The 12,531-nt window shown below is 34.4% G+C and overlaps 1 long non-coding RNA gene across 2 annotated transcripts in view; it reads right to left on the bottom strand.

Annotated features, from left to right (window-relative positions):
* Positions 1-12,531, bottom strand: part of LOC26527145 — a 45,901-nt gene that overhangs the window by 16,520 nt on the left and 16,850 nt on the right. For both annotated transcript variants that reach the window (XR_001449391.3, XR_001449392.3), the window contains exon 3: positions 8,350-8,421. This is a non-coding gene — a long non-coding RNA (uncharacterized LOC26527145). The remainder of the gene's footprint in view (positions 1-8,349; positions 8,422-12,531) is intronic.

Raw genomic sequence — 12,531 nt, 5'->3', positions numbered from 1 at the left:
ATTATAGAACCAGAAATTATAATCAAGACGACTTAGGCTAGGGGAGTAAACGGGGCGCAAGGGGATGACTTCGGGATCACTTGGAAGGTCTGCTGTCCGGACGAGACTCTCAGTTAATCGACTTTAAGTGGTCGTCAGCTCGCATTTAAATGCTTGCCACAAATCCCTCTCTCACTCTAGCTCGACGGCAGACCAAATCAAATTAGTTGAGTCAGCGTTCAATGCTAAGCATATCATTTGTCTTTTTCGACTCGATTGTTGGAAGTTAGAGAATGCCGCGACGGGGTTCTGCCTTGGGCATCTGTAGCTGCTTATTCTGCTTGTCTAGTCATGCAAGAAGGGGGCTAATTAGCGACAATCATATAGCATACTCTTCAGAGAGGGTATTCAAATATTCATATGAATCAAGATATGAATTCATGAAAAAGCGCAAAGCTTCGAGCTACAAACGGATTCTTACCGATCTATATATGATTATAATATGATATAGTATCTAAGAAGTATAAATTATGGTATATATTCTACTTTTACTCCCTGTCTACTATATTAAAATATATTTCTACTTATTCGTTTAAATATCGAGTTTTCATATAATTTCAACGGGTATCTAACTCATACCCGTTTTTATATAACTCATACTGCTAAGCTTTAAATTGTATTTAAATACTTTATTTATCTCCATCTCTATTATGTTACTCTAATAAATATTTGAATATTCTATCAAATTAAAACTCAAATAATTATAATATATTTATCTATTATATCATATATCCTTTATATATTATACAGTGAACAATAATACGTCAATCAAATACAGCCTGCTGTTTATATTAATATTATATCATATATATAATCATATATATTTTTTATAGAGCATCAAATATTCGTTATATCATTGCCATAAATTTCCTTTACCTGCACTCGAGCTATTGTCTGTGATTAGTACGAGCTCAATGCCAGCCACTTGGTAGACTTAAACGCCCAGCACTTTACTTGACCAGTTTTGTATCTCACAGATACATTCCATAAAATAATTCACAAATACATTGCATAAAATGCACAAGAGATCTTGTTGCAACATTTTTCTTTTATATATTTTTTGGTTTTTGTTTTTATAATTAAGCCAAATATTCAAATAAATTATCAACTAGAACAAATTGCTGTCGCAGTGAGCTGAGGCAGGGGGCGCCGCCTATCAGTTGGCTTCGCAGCTGGCACAGTAGCCGCGAGCTCGCTGGGCTTTTGTGTTTGTCGCATTGTTGCACAAAAGTTTTACATGATAATAAATTTTGTGGGCCGCAGCAGCAGCAGCACCAGCAGCACCAGCAGTAGAAGTAGTAGTAGAGGGCGTGCTGTCTACTGGTATGTGTGTCATGAGAGCTTAGCTTTTTTCTACATTTTTATACCCTGAACCCATTGAAAATGGGAAATCAGGGTATAATGGTTTTGTGAAAAGTATGTAACAGGCAGAAGGAATCATCGCAGACCCCATAAAGTATATATATTCTTGATCAGGACGACGAGCTGAGTCGATATAGCCCTGTCCGTCTGTCCGTCCGTCCGTCCGTATGAGCAAAAGAATCTCAGAAGATATAAGAGCTAGAGAGCTGAAATTTGGCATGCATACTCGTGTATACCATAGGCAGTACAAGTTTGCTTTATTTTTTCGATAACTCATCCGATAACTTTTTTATCGAGAATAATCGAAAAATCGACTTGGTTTTTTCAGCCTAGTTTGAACACTTTTAGACCTGGAGACTTCAAATTTGCGTTGTATATAAAGTTAATGGATACATAGATTTTGTCATTTACAGATTTTGGATACCACGCCCCCTTCGCCCCCAATTTGTAAAAAACGCATTTCAAGTACTAGAGAATTGTGCTTTGGAATGTACACATATTTTAACCATATGATTACGCTCTGAAAGTTTCATTAAGATCGTATGTCTACAAAAGAAATTATTCAACAAATAAATTCTCATAATATTGCCCACATTGCAGCGCAGCCCAAGCGCAGCCGCTGCTTACTGCGCAGTCAGCAGAGCGCGTGCTTATAAGTGCATGTGTATGTATGTGTGCATAAAAGAAGTCCAGACTGATTAGAATATCAGCTTGGAGGGTTCAGGGTATCTCCTAGTCGAGCAGTCTCGACTGGAGCCTTCTTACTTGTTTTATTTATTTTTTTTTTTTTCGGGTGTAAACGAGTTGAGCAAGCGAGGCAAGAAGATGTTGCCATTGTAATCTGGTCTGAGATTCTTACAATAGCAATAGCAGAGTGCGAAGGGGAGGCAGGAGAATAAGCAGCAGCTATGCATAGTGTTGGGCAACGAACAAAAGAAAAATAGCTTCATAAAGGAATGACTGAAATATTGTAGAAGATTTGCATATGCAGCTAAATTGAAAGTGATATCTTAAGCAAATGTTATAAATGAACACATTTCTAAGCATTTCTATAACTTGCTCAGAATGTAAATGCAATTTTCTATATAGAAAATATGCAGAAAGAGAGCGAAGAAAAAATGAAGTGGCTAAAGCATAATACAATTTGATTTGACAAAAGCATTATAATCAAAAAGGTTGACAAATTAAATTGCATTGATTAGCAAATGGATAAAAGCAAATATAAATTATGTATTTTATTTACATGTTAAATAGTTTAAAATAAAAGAAATACTAATATAAATTATATATTATTATAAATTATAAATTATATTATATATATATAAAATTAAAAAAAAAATCTGATTGCAAATTGATGCAATGGAATTTATTTAATTATAAAATATTTTGAAAATGACATATTATTTATTTATGTATTCTAACAAAATTCTTAACATTTTGGTGGTTGATATGAAATATTTTAGAAATGAAATAGAAATTATTTTAATTATATGATACCTGTAGAATTGGTATGAGATAATACTAAATTGATTGATTGAATTGATTGAAGTATTGTATGTATTGCATTGTATTGTATGTATTGTATGTATTATATGTATTGTATGTATTATAATATATGTATTTAGTAAGCAATCACTTTAATAATAATTAATATATTATTTATATTTTATTTTATTTTATTATTACTTTTTTTTTTAAAGTTCTATGAATCCATTTTGCTCTAGTGCGTTTCATTATTTATAACAAAACAGGAATTTGATTTATAAAAGTCTAGACTTGCACCTAAATATGTTTATTTATGTATAATACCATCGATAACGCGAAACACCAACTATAAATGCAGTTAAACCAAGCTCAGCTGATTTCTATTAATCACTCATAATTAATTTCCGCACTTGCGTATCCCATAGCCTTCTGCTATAAATATATCCATATTTATTTGTTATATATGAATATATATATATATATATATATATATATATATATATATATCCATATATTAATATGGATAAAGCTCATTAGCGTACGAGACGAATGAAATTCCTTTGCTTTGCTCCGTAAGCAACGCAACGCGTATTAGATGAATTTATTCTGAATACTCGTTCATGAAATCATTACGAGTATATTTGTTATTGTGCCAGTGCTCTAAATATGGAACAAGATTGAAATATATACGCCCTTGGGAGCGTGACAAAAAAAAAGGGAAATAAAATAACTGAACTGGAATATCAATCTATCTATCTGCTTCATATGCTATTCATCAGCTGAAGCTATGAATAATGTAGTCCACCCATTTTGGGCGTGGCAAATACATAATATATTGATACATGTTTGCTGTTATCTGGCTGTGCATTATGAACAAGTATTATACAGTCGCTTTAGCTCGACTTCACCATATTTACTCGATTTTTGTTTTGCTTTTTAAATGTTGGTCACACTTTGTTAATGCAAATGCAAATGCCAAGCAAGTGCTTTTCAATTGTTGTTGTTGCTGTTGTTGTTTGGCATGCGCTTAATATGCAAAATATGCATTGCTATTGCTATTGTTGTTGCTGCTGTTGTTTGGTGCCACGACAAGTTGTGGCTGTCATTTTGCGTGATTGCTCATGCGACGAAACAACAAAAGAAATGAGTTATGAATTGCATTTGTGTATGTGTCTACTTAGGTGAGTGCTTGTGTATTCGTGTCTGTGTTTCGGTTGTGCTGCTGTGTGTATATATTATTACAGGCTGCAATAAATCTTAGTCAGCTTGGACCACAGGCATGTGCGGAAGTTGTTATTGCCCAAACCAGTTAAATGATAAGGCGCAAATAGTCGACGATTAAGATCGCATATATACCAGAGATGTATAGTATATATATAGCTGAATGTGCACATGATAGACGACAGGCATTGGGTGAGAAACAAGGATAATGCAGGTATGAAACAGCGAGAGTTTAGTTAAAGTAAGATATACATATATTTTAATTAATATTTAAGTAATGGTGTTTGCAAAATTTTTAGAAATTAAAATTCTTATCCTTAAATGGAAATACCTAAGAGAAATAAATATAATTAGGGCATAAATAAACTCGTTTTTATACCCTGAACCCATTTTCAATGGGAAATCAGGGTATAATGGTTTTGTTGAAATGTATGTAACAGGGAGAAGGAGGCGTGGCAGACCCCACAAAGTATATATATTCTTGATCAGGGTGACGAGCTGAGTTGATTTGGCCCTGTCCGTCTGTCTGTCCGTCTGTCCGTCTGTCCGTCTGTCCGTATGTATGAACGCGTCGATTTCAGAAGATATAAGTGCTAGAGACTTCAAATTTTTTTTAAATGTCCGTAATTACAGCGCGCATATCAAGTTTATCATTAAAAATCGATAACTCATCTCGATCTTTTTTTATCGATAAAAAACCTTATCGAAACCCAGTTATAAAATTATATCTTCTACACCTTTATTGCTAGAGTCTCCAAATTTTTAATGTATGCTTATATGCAATTTATACAATTTCGGTTTTTGTTAAAATTTACCCCCCACCTCTAAATTCACCCCCCTCACCCTCACTTTTGTAAAAAGCGTATTTCAAATACTAGAGACTTGTGCTTTGGCAATTACATGCATATTCATGTTATAATCATAATCTAAAAGTTTCATGAAGATCGTACGTCCATAAAAAAAGTTATTAAACAATTAAGTTCTCATAGTAAGCGCACACTGCAGCCCATGCGTGTTTATGCGTGGTTGCTTGTATGTGTGTGTGTATGTGTGTGTGTGTATGCGTTTGTGTCTGTATGCGTGTGTGTGTATGTATACCTGTGTGTGCGTACGTGCGTGTGTGTGTGTGTGTGTGTTTTTCTTGTGTAAGCTGAAAGTCGCGAAAAAGTATTGAAATATCTATTGCTCCAAGGGTTCAGGGGATCTCGTAGTCGAGCAGTCTCGACTAGAGCTTTCTTACTTGTTTGGGAATATAATTGTTTTCTTATGAATCATTTTAATTTTATTATTGAATATTATAATTATTATTTAATTCTATGATTCGTAATTTTTATATGCCAAGAACCCTTTTGAAAATGGCTATATAAAATTTTGTTGTTCAGATGTACTTAACGGTCAAAAGGAGACGTGGTAGATGTTATTAAGAATATATAATAATGTATATAAATATAAGTTATATAAGAAATTATTCTTGATGAGCAAAAATCAGCCAAGACGATTCTACATCTGCTCAGCTGTCTGTGGTCGAACTATGAGCTATTATTTCTATATCAAATAAAAATTCTCCACAGAACTCGCAGATCAAATTTGCTGCCAATTAGCCCCAAGTCTCAAATCGATTAGAAGCAATGTGAAATTTTCGATTATTTAAGCATGTGTCGCACGTTTCTCGTGCTAGATTCCCAGCTGGAACAAGATTCCCCCGAATAAAACATAAACTTCGACTACACCAACCACTATTTAACGGCTCCGAAATTGCTTAAGCATTCAGAACGCTTCGCTTTTAACACCAAGCCTAGCTGACATAATTATTATTATCTATACTTTTTAGCACTTGACGCCACTTGCCAGAGTATCTTTATCTTGTCATCTGCTTAGCGAGCCAAGTTAATTTTATTATGTTTCATTTGTGACTTCCCCAGTGAACCCAATTTGGGGTTTTGGTCTTTGAAGCGCCGACGGATGCCATCAGCAAACAGCTGACATATCAAATATTTAATTATCGCATGCTTATTTTATTTTTCTACTTTTTTCTTTCGTTTTTTGTTCTCTTGTAGTTTATTTATTCTTATGCTGTTCTTGCTTTTATTTATATTTGCTTTTTTCTGCGACTTTACGAGCGTTTCTCGTGTGCAATAACCTTGCCAGACTTCGCAACAAAGTTGACTTGACTCGAGTTGACTTGACATGGCAGCTTTACAAAACACAAAGCGCGAAATCTTAGATAAGCCTCAAATTGCGTTTCTTTTATATGTTTCACACTCTTCTTCAATTTTGTATTTATTTTTTTCTTGCCGTAAACAACTCACGGCTAGCATGAAAAGTAACTTCATTGATTGTTCGTTTAGTGGCGCCTTTTTTTTTTTTTTTTTTTTTTTGGTATTTACAATTCTCTCTCTCTGTCCTCTACTTATTCGTCAACAATTTTGAATGTTTTTTTTTTAGCTTCCTACACACTCTCGCCGCACGCAAGGTTAACTTTCACACACGTCTCTCATGGAAATTGATTTGTTTCCTTTTACAGTTTTGCAATATACGTAATTCCAAATTGATTTCGATATATTTGCAATTTAGTGCACAAGGTTGACATTGCGACATTTTGAGGTCTTCTTCATTTCTAAATGGTTCTTATCGCTCGACGCTCCCTCCTAGGCACATATCGTAAGGCGATTGCAATTGTAAATTAAGTAGACATTGTCATTGGATTATATTTCAAATGAAATATGATTCGTTTTATGTTTTATTTTATTGTTGCTATTGCAGATTTCTATCGAATCAAGTTCTAGTTTATATTGATTTTACTATTGAATTTCCTTTGTTTTAGGCTTTATTTCTGTTTAAGTGGTTCGTATAGACAAACTGTTCTATTGTGTCATTTGAGTACTTGTACTTGATCTGAGTTTTTATATAGAATACATGCGTCAACATGATTCAGCTGCTTTAAGTGAGGTTATACAAGGGATATGTAGATCCATGTAATCTATGTAACCCTGATATACATATTTACATTTGTAATCAACGTAAGCCTAGCCCAGTTTTCTTCATATTTTATTTCCAAATATTAATTTAAATAAAATCGATATGGGTTCCAGCAAAGAGACATTAACTAACTCATTTATTTTTTTTTTATAAATTATAAAATCTAAAATAAATATTTAAAATCTATCATGATAGATCATTTACATAAAAAAAAGGACAAATGCTCCATACTCCAGTTAAAATATTAAAAATACTTGTTGAAACTTCTCCCATTTCATATTACTACTAAATTTTGTTGGCCTGTGTAATTGCCACTAGTTTAAGTTGAAGATATTCCAATAAGCACGCATTAAGTGACGCAAATCCATTCAACTTGAATCACGTGTACTTGACTTGTGTTTCTAACTAGCAAATATCTAAATACATGCTCAATAAAACTAGCCATTTTCTAGCTATATATACATACATTTCTATGTAAGTATATATTCATGTGCGTTTGTACGATAATAGCGTGCATACACATGTCTCGCCTATCAATATCTATGCAAAAAAAAAAAAAATAAATAAAAAAATAAGTATAGAAATATAAAACAGAACCGCGAATACGCCTTCTTGCATGGGCGTCGCTATCATTGGGAAATTGTTGGCTGCATAAACTGCGTTGCATGTTTATTAAATTAAAATAACTGCAAGCTGATATACAGTCGCACATTGTGTTAATGCGACAATTATTATGAACTCGAATTTATAGTACATAAATTTTCATTTAGCCCCAGTCGACAGAGTCACAATTCTGCATAATTATTATTATTTACTGTGGGCTCAACGATATCTGGTTCTAGATTCAGTTTCAATTTCAGCTTCAGATTGTGCGCCATTTGCACAGCTGGCGCTGCTTTGATTACGCTTCAAGTGCAGCTTAATGCTTTGCGTAGGAATTTTCATTAAAAAAGTCAACAAAATGAAAAATTCAAATGAAATTTAAATAGAAATTTGGCTCCAAGTATGCAAATGAGGTTTTTCCTAAGCACAATTTCAAATGGAATGCAGTATGAGCGGATTATTAGAAATTTCTGTACGCTTCAGGGGGATATACATGAAAGTCTTTTAAGTACACAATTATTAAAATAAGTTTGTATATATTTTCTAAAGCAAAAATAAAACTAAATTAACATTAAATATCTGTATTCGATTTAAATTGTTGTCAAAATATTATTGAGCTCGATTCTAAAATACTCTTAATTAGATTTATCAAAAACTTACCTAATATTGCTTATGAGTTGCTTTTTGGCACAAGTTTCTCAATATATATGTAACTTCTGTATATACGATTTTCTGTAAAAAATAAATAGATGGGAAAATAATTAATAACAAAATATTTATTTATGATAAAATACAAAATGGTTCAATAAAAATCTAAGCAAATAAACAATTTATCATATATACAAGCAAAACCTTTTCCATAAGCCCCCTTTAACCCACTTACAAATGAAATCTGTTGAAACCTTTTACACCAACTAAAAGCCCTTTGACCCAAATTTCATAGTTCTCACGACTGAATAGGTTTTTCTTATCGCCGCATTACGAAACCCACGTAAATTATATATAATTCCCATAGAGTGTATCTAAACAAAATGATAATAAAATGTGTTTCCAGTTCAGTCTAGGGTATTTTTGGTGCAGCGCCTGTCTGCCCCATTATCGCTCCCACTGATAAGCGTTGTAAAACGTTAATAATCCATAAGGCTAGAGGGCCCCTTAATCAGTAATTGGGGGCGTGTGAATCAGTTGACAGGTGGAGATAAGTTGCAACAGTTGTCGATAGAAACAAACCAAACAGAGAAAGAGAAACAAAGAGAGACGGAGAGAACGAGAGCTAAATTGATAAGCCAAAGTTTTCTTATCGATTTCCATTAAAAAGACTTTGACTTTAGCATATATATGTTCTATATAAATACATGAGCATTTAGCACAATCAATTTGATTCAGCCTTGTGAGAGACACTAGCCTTGAGTTGGGAGCGCTATAAGTATTTCCTGAACTGCGGTCCAGACCATTTGGATAACTATTGAAAGTTTCTTCAGAACGCAATTTGATAGGCAAAGATTATAATATAATAATGCTGGAAAACCAAATTGAATGGGTTGGATTTCTTGAACATTTATTATAGAAAATTTAGAATTTTTAAGCTAAATCTGCAATAGTTTCGACAAATAATTCCAAGCATAATTCTTGCCTACTCGATTCGATGCGATGTCATTTTATTTGATTTTCCTTTTTCTGTACACAGATCTTGTTATACCCTGAACCCATTGAAAATGGGAAATCAGGGTATAATGGTTTTGTGAAAAAGTATGTAACGGGCAGAAGGAGGCGTGGCAGACCCCATAAAGTATATATATTCTTGATCAGCGCGACGAGCTGAGTTGATATAGCCCTGTCCGTCTGTCCGTCCGTCCGTCCGTCCGTCCGTCCGTCCCTCCGTCCGTCCGTCCGTCCGTCCGTCCGTCCGTCCGTCCGTCCGTATGAGCAAAAGGATCTCAGAAGTTATAAGAGCTAGAGAGCTGAAATTTGGCATGCATACTCGTGTATATCATAGGCAGTACGAGTTTGCTTTATTTTTTTGATAACTCATCCGATAACTTTTTTATCGAGAATAATCGAAAAATTGGCATTGTTTTTTCAGCCTAATTTGAACATTTTTAGACCTGTAGTCTTCTAATTTGCGTTGTATATAAAGTTAATCGATACAAAGATTTTGTAATTTACAGATTTTGGATACCACGCCCGCTTCGCCCCCAATTTGTAAAAAACGCATTTCAAGTACTAGAAACTTGCGCTTTGGAATGTACACACATATTCATCATATGATTACACTCTGAAAGTTTCATTAAGATCTTATGTCTACAAAAGAAATTATTCAACAAATAAATTCTCATAATATTGCCCACACTGCAGCGCAGCCCAAGCGCAGTCGCTGCTTACTGCGCAGTTAGCAGAGCGCAGGCTTATGCGTGCGTGTGGATGCATGTGTATGTATGTGTGCATAAAAATGCAGAATGATTAGAATATCAGCTTAGAGGGTTCAGGGTATCTCCTAGTCGAGCAGTCTCGACTAGAGCCTTCTTACTTGTTTAGCTTTTGTATTTGTTTACGCTTATATAAATGGCTCTCAAGGGTCCGTTTCGCACATAAATCAGCTATACAAATAAATGATAAACACTCGAATGTGTCCGAGCAACAAATCAAAAACTTATTAAACAGCATAAATTTCGCATTTGCCAAAAGCTAAAGACGCGCGCAATTTATCACAGATTTAACTGCAGCGCACCCATTGACAACATGCGAAAGAAACAAAAATATTAACAAATGTGAACAAGAAAAAAAATGAAAGTGTCGACGTTTTGGAGGATCGCCTCTCGAATCGTCTTCTGGCATCTGGGTAGATATATGGGGTGTGTTGAGTGCACAGCACGTCTCACACATTTTTGTTGTTCAATTTAAATATGCAATTTGCATGCATGCGCAATTTTTTATTTTTTATTAAGGAAAAGAAAACAAACAAAAAAAAAAAAAACGCAAGAGATGAGCACAAAAAAAAAAAAAAACAACAACTTCCTTATTTATTTAGGTTTACTTTATTTCCAGCTGGAACTCGACGCACTCGAGCGCATTTTATTTATTATTAACGTAAATTATTTATGCTTTAAGCAACGAAATATTTTTTGGCGTTTCTGATAAATCAATGAATTTACAACAAAAGAGAATCGTTTTGTTAAATAAATTTACTGCACAACAGCTGACATAAATTAACTGAAATAATAATAACAAGTGAAATAAAATAATAATAATAATAATAAAAGCGCGCCAAATGAAATGCGAAACAAAAATAATTTGAAAATGGAGAAAAGTAAAAGAAGAAAAACATGAAGCAAGTGAAAGCGATCAATAGAAATAATAATATCTATTGCTCAGCAGCTGTTGTGCTGGTTTATATGACAGATTTATAAGTACTTTATTTATTTTCATATGCCACAAAGAGACAGTGAGACAGAGAGAGATAGAGAGAGAGAGAGAGGGCAATAGCATGCCAAATAAATAAATAAAAAATCAGTTGTAAAGGCACTTGAATTAATTGTGGCAGATCTTTTATACATACGTCTACGTAATATGACTGGGACAACTTTTTATTGATAGGACCGTTAAAGTAAATTGGAAAAGTCAATAAATGGGGCCACAATGCAAATGAAAGAGAGAGATAGTTCAAAGAGTCTTTAATCAATTGCCAGCGATACATGTTTATTGCAATATTAAATGAGCAAATTGCGTTTTTAGCATAGGGTTCAATAGACGCCAGCATTTAATACAATAAAATTGCAATAAAAATGTAAAAAATATATGTGATAAAAATACCTCGTAACTTCAGGCAGCCAATGGCAACTCAAGTCTCTTGTCTCTTTCTGCCAATAGCTCAGTTATTTCCCAGCAAATCAAATTCGAGTCAAGGTTCATGCTCAACAGCCCTGAGCCAGGACCTTTGGGATGTCAAGGAGCCGAACAATAGCACAATTAACGCCAGCCATAAACAGATATTGCGCATACGCCGCATGGCACATGCCCAAGTTACAGTTTCGGTGTTATTGTCTGTGGCTATGAAATGCACTCGTATCCTGTGCACAGCATTTTGAAAGCAACTTGTGTGCAGCTGCTAATTTAATAGCCAACGAACAGCAACAACAACAACAAGAGAAATATGATTAACCACAGCAGCAGCAGCAGCAGCAGCGCCAGCAAGCCGAAAGATACAAAATGAATGTTGCAATCAGCATGCAGCTTGGCAACAACAAGAACAACTGCAACAGCAACAACTGCAACTGCAACTGCAATTGCATGATTTTTGTTTTTGGCCTGTTGCGAGTCATAATGAAACCGAAAGCTGGCAACGTGCATGGGCCAAACAGTTGGCGTAAATTAACGTTCAAAACAGTTGAGTGAGAGACCATTTACACAATTTTTGTACGTACAATTTTATTTTTTTGCATCTGTAATTTTTTTTCCCCCTTTTTTTTTATTTTTTGTGCACACCTCGATTTTTTTTCGCACAGCAGTTGCTTGGCAAACACAACTGATCAGCTCGGCGGCGGCCTGCTTTATGGCTACATTTTGTGACCGTTGCTGCTGTTAAATTTGTCGCTGACTGACTTATCGGCATCTACATAAGGTAAATGCTTTTCATTTGCATTTTAAGCACCGACTGCTGCTGAGAAAGTCAACGCTGGGCATATTAGTGCGCGCTAACGAGAAATTCGCCAAGCATCGGTTAGAAAGTATAGCTAACGGGTTAAGTGTAACTGCTCATATGAAAAGTGTGGTCATTGCAAAGTTCATGGTAAATTTGATTCGAGTGGAGCTTAGTTACGCATTTAGCTCTTGGCTATATGGGGT

This window comes from Drosophila mojavensis, unplaced genomic scaffold (assembly GCF_018153725.1).
Source record: "Drosophila mojavensis isolate 15081-1352.22 unplaced genomic scaffold, ASM1815372v1 contig_36, whole genome shotgun sequence".
NCBI lineage: Eukaryota > Metazoa > Arthropoda > Insecta > Diptera > Drosophilidae > Drosophila > Drosophila mojavensis.
Note: the sequence above shows the minus strand (reverse complement) of the source record. Positions and strands in the feature narration are given on the sequence as shown.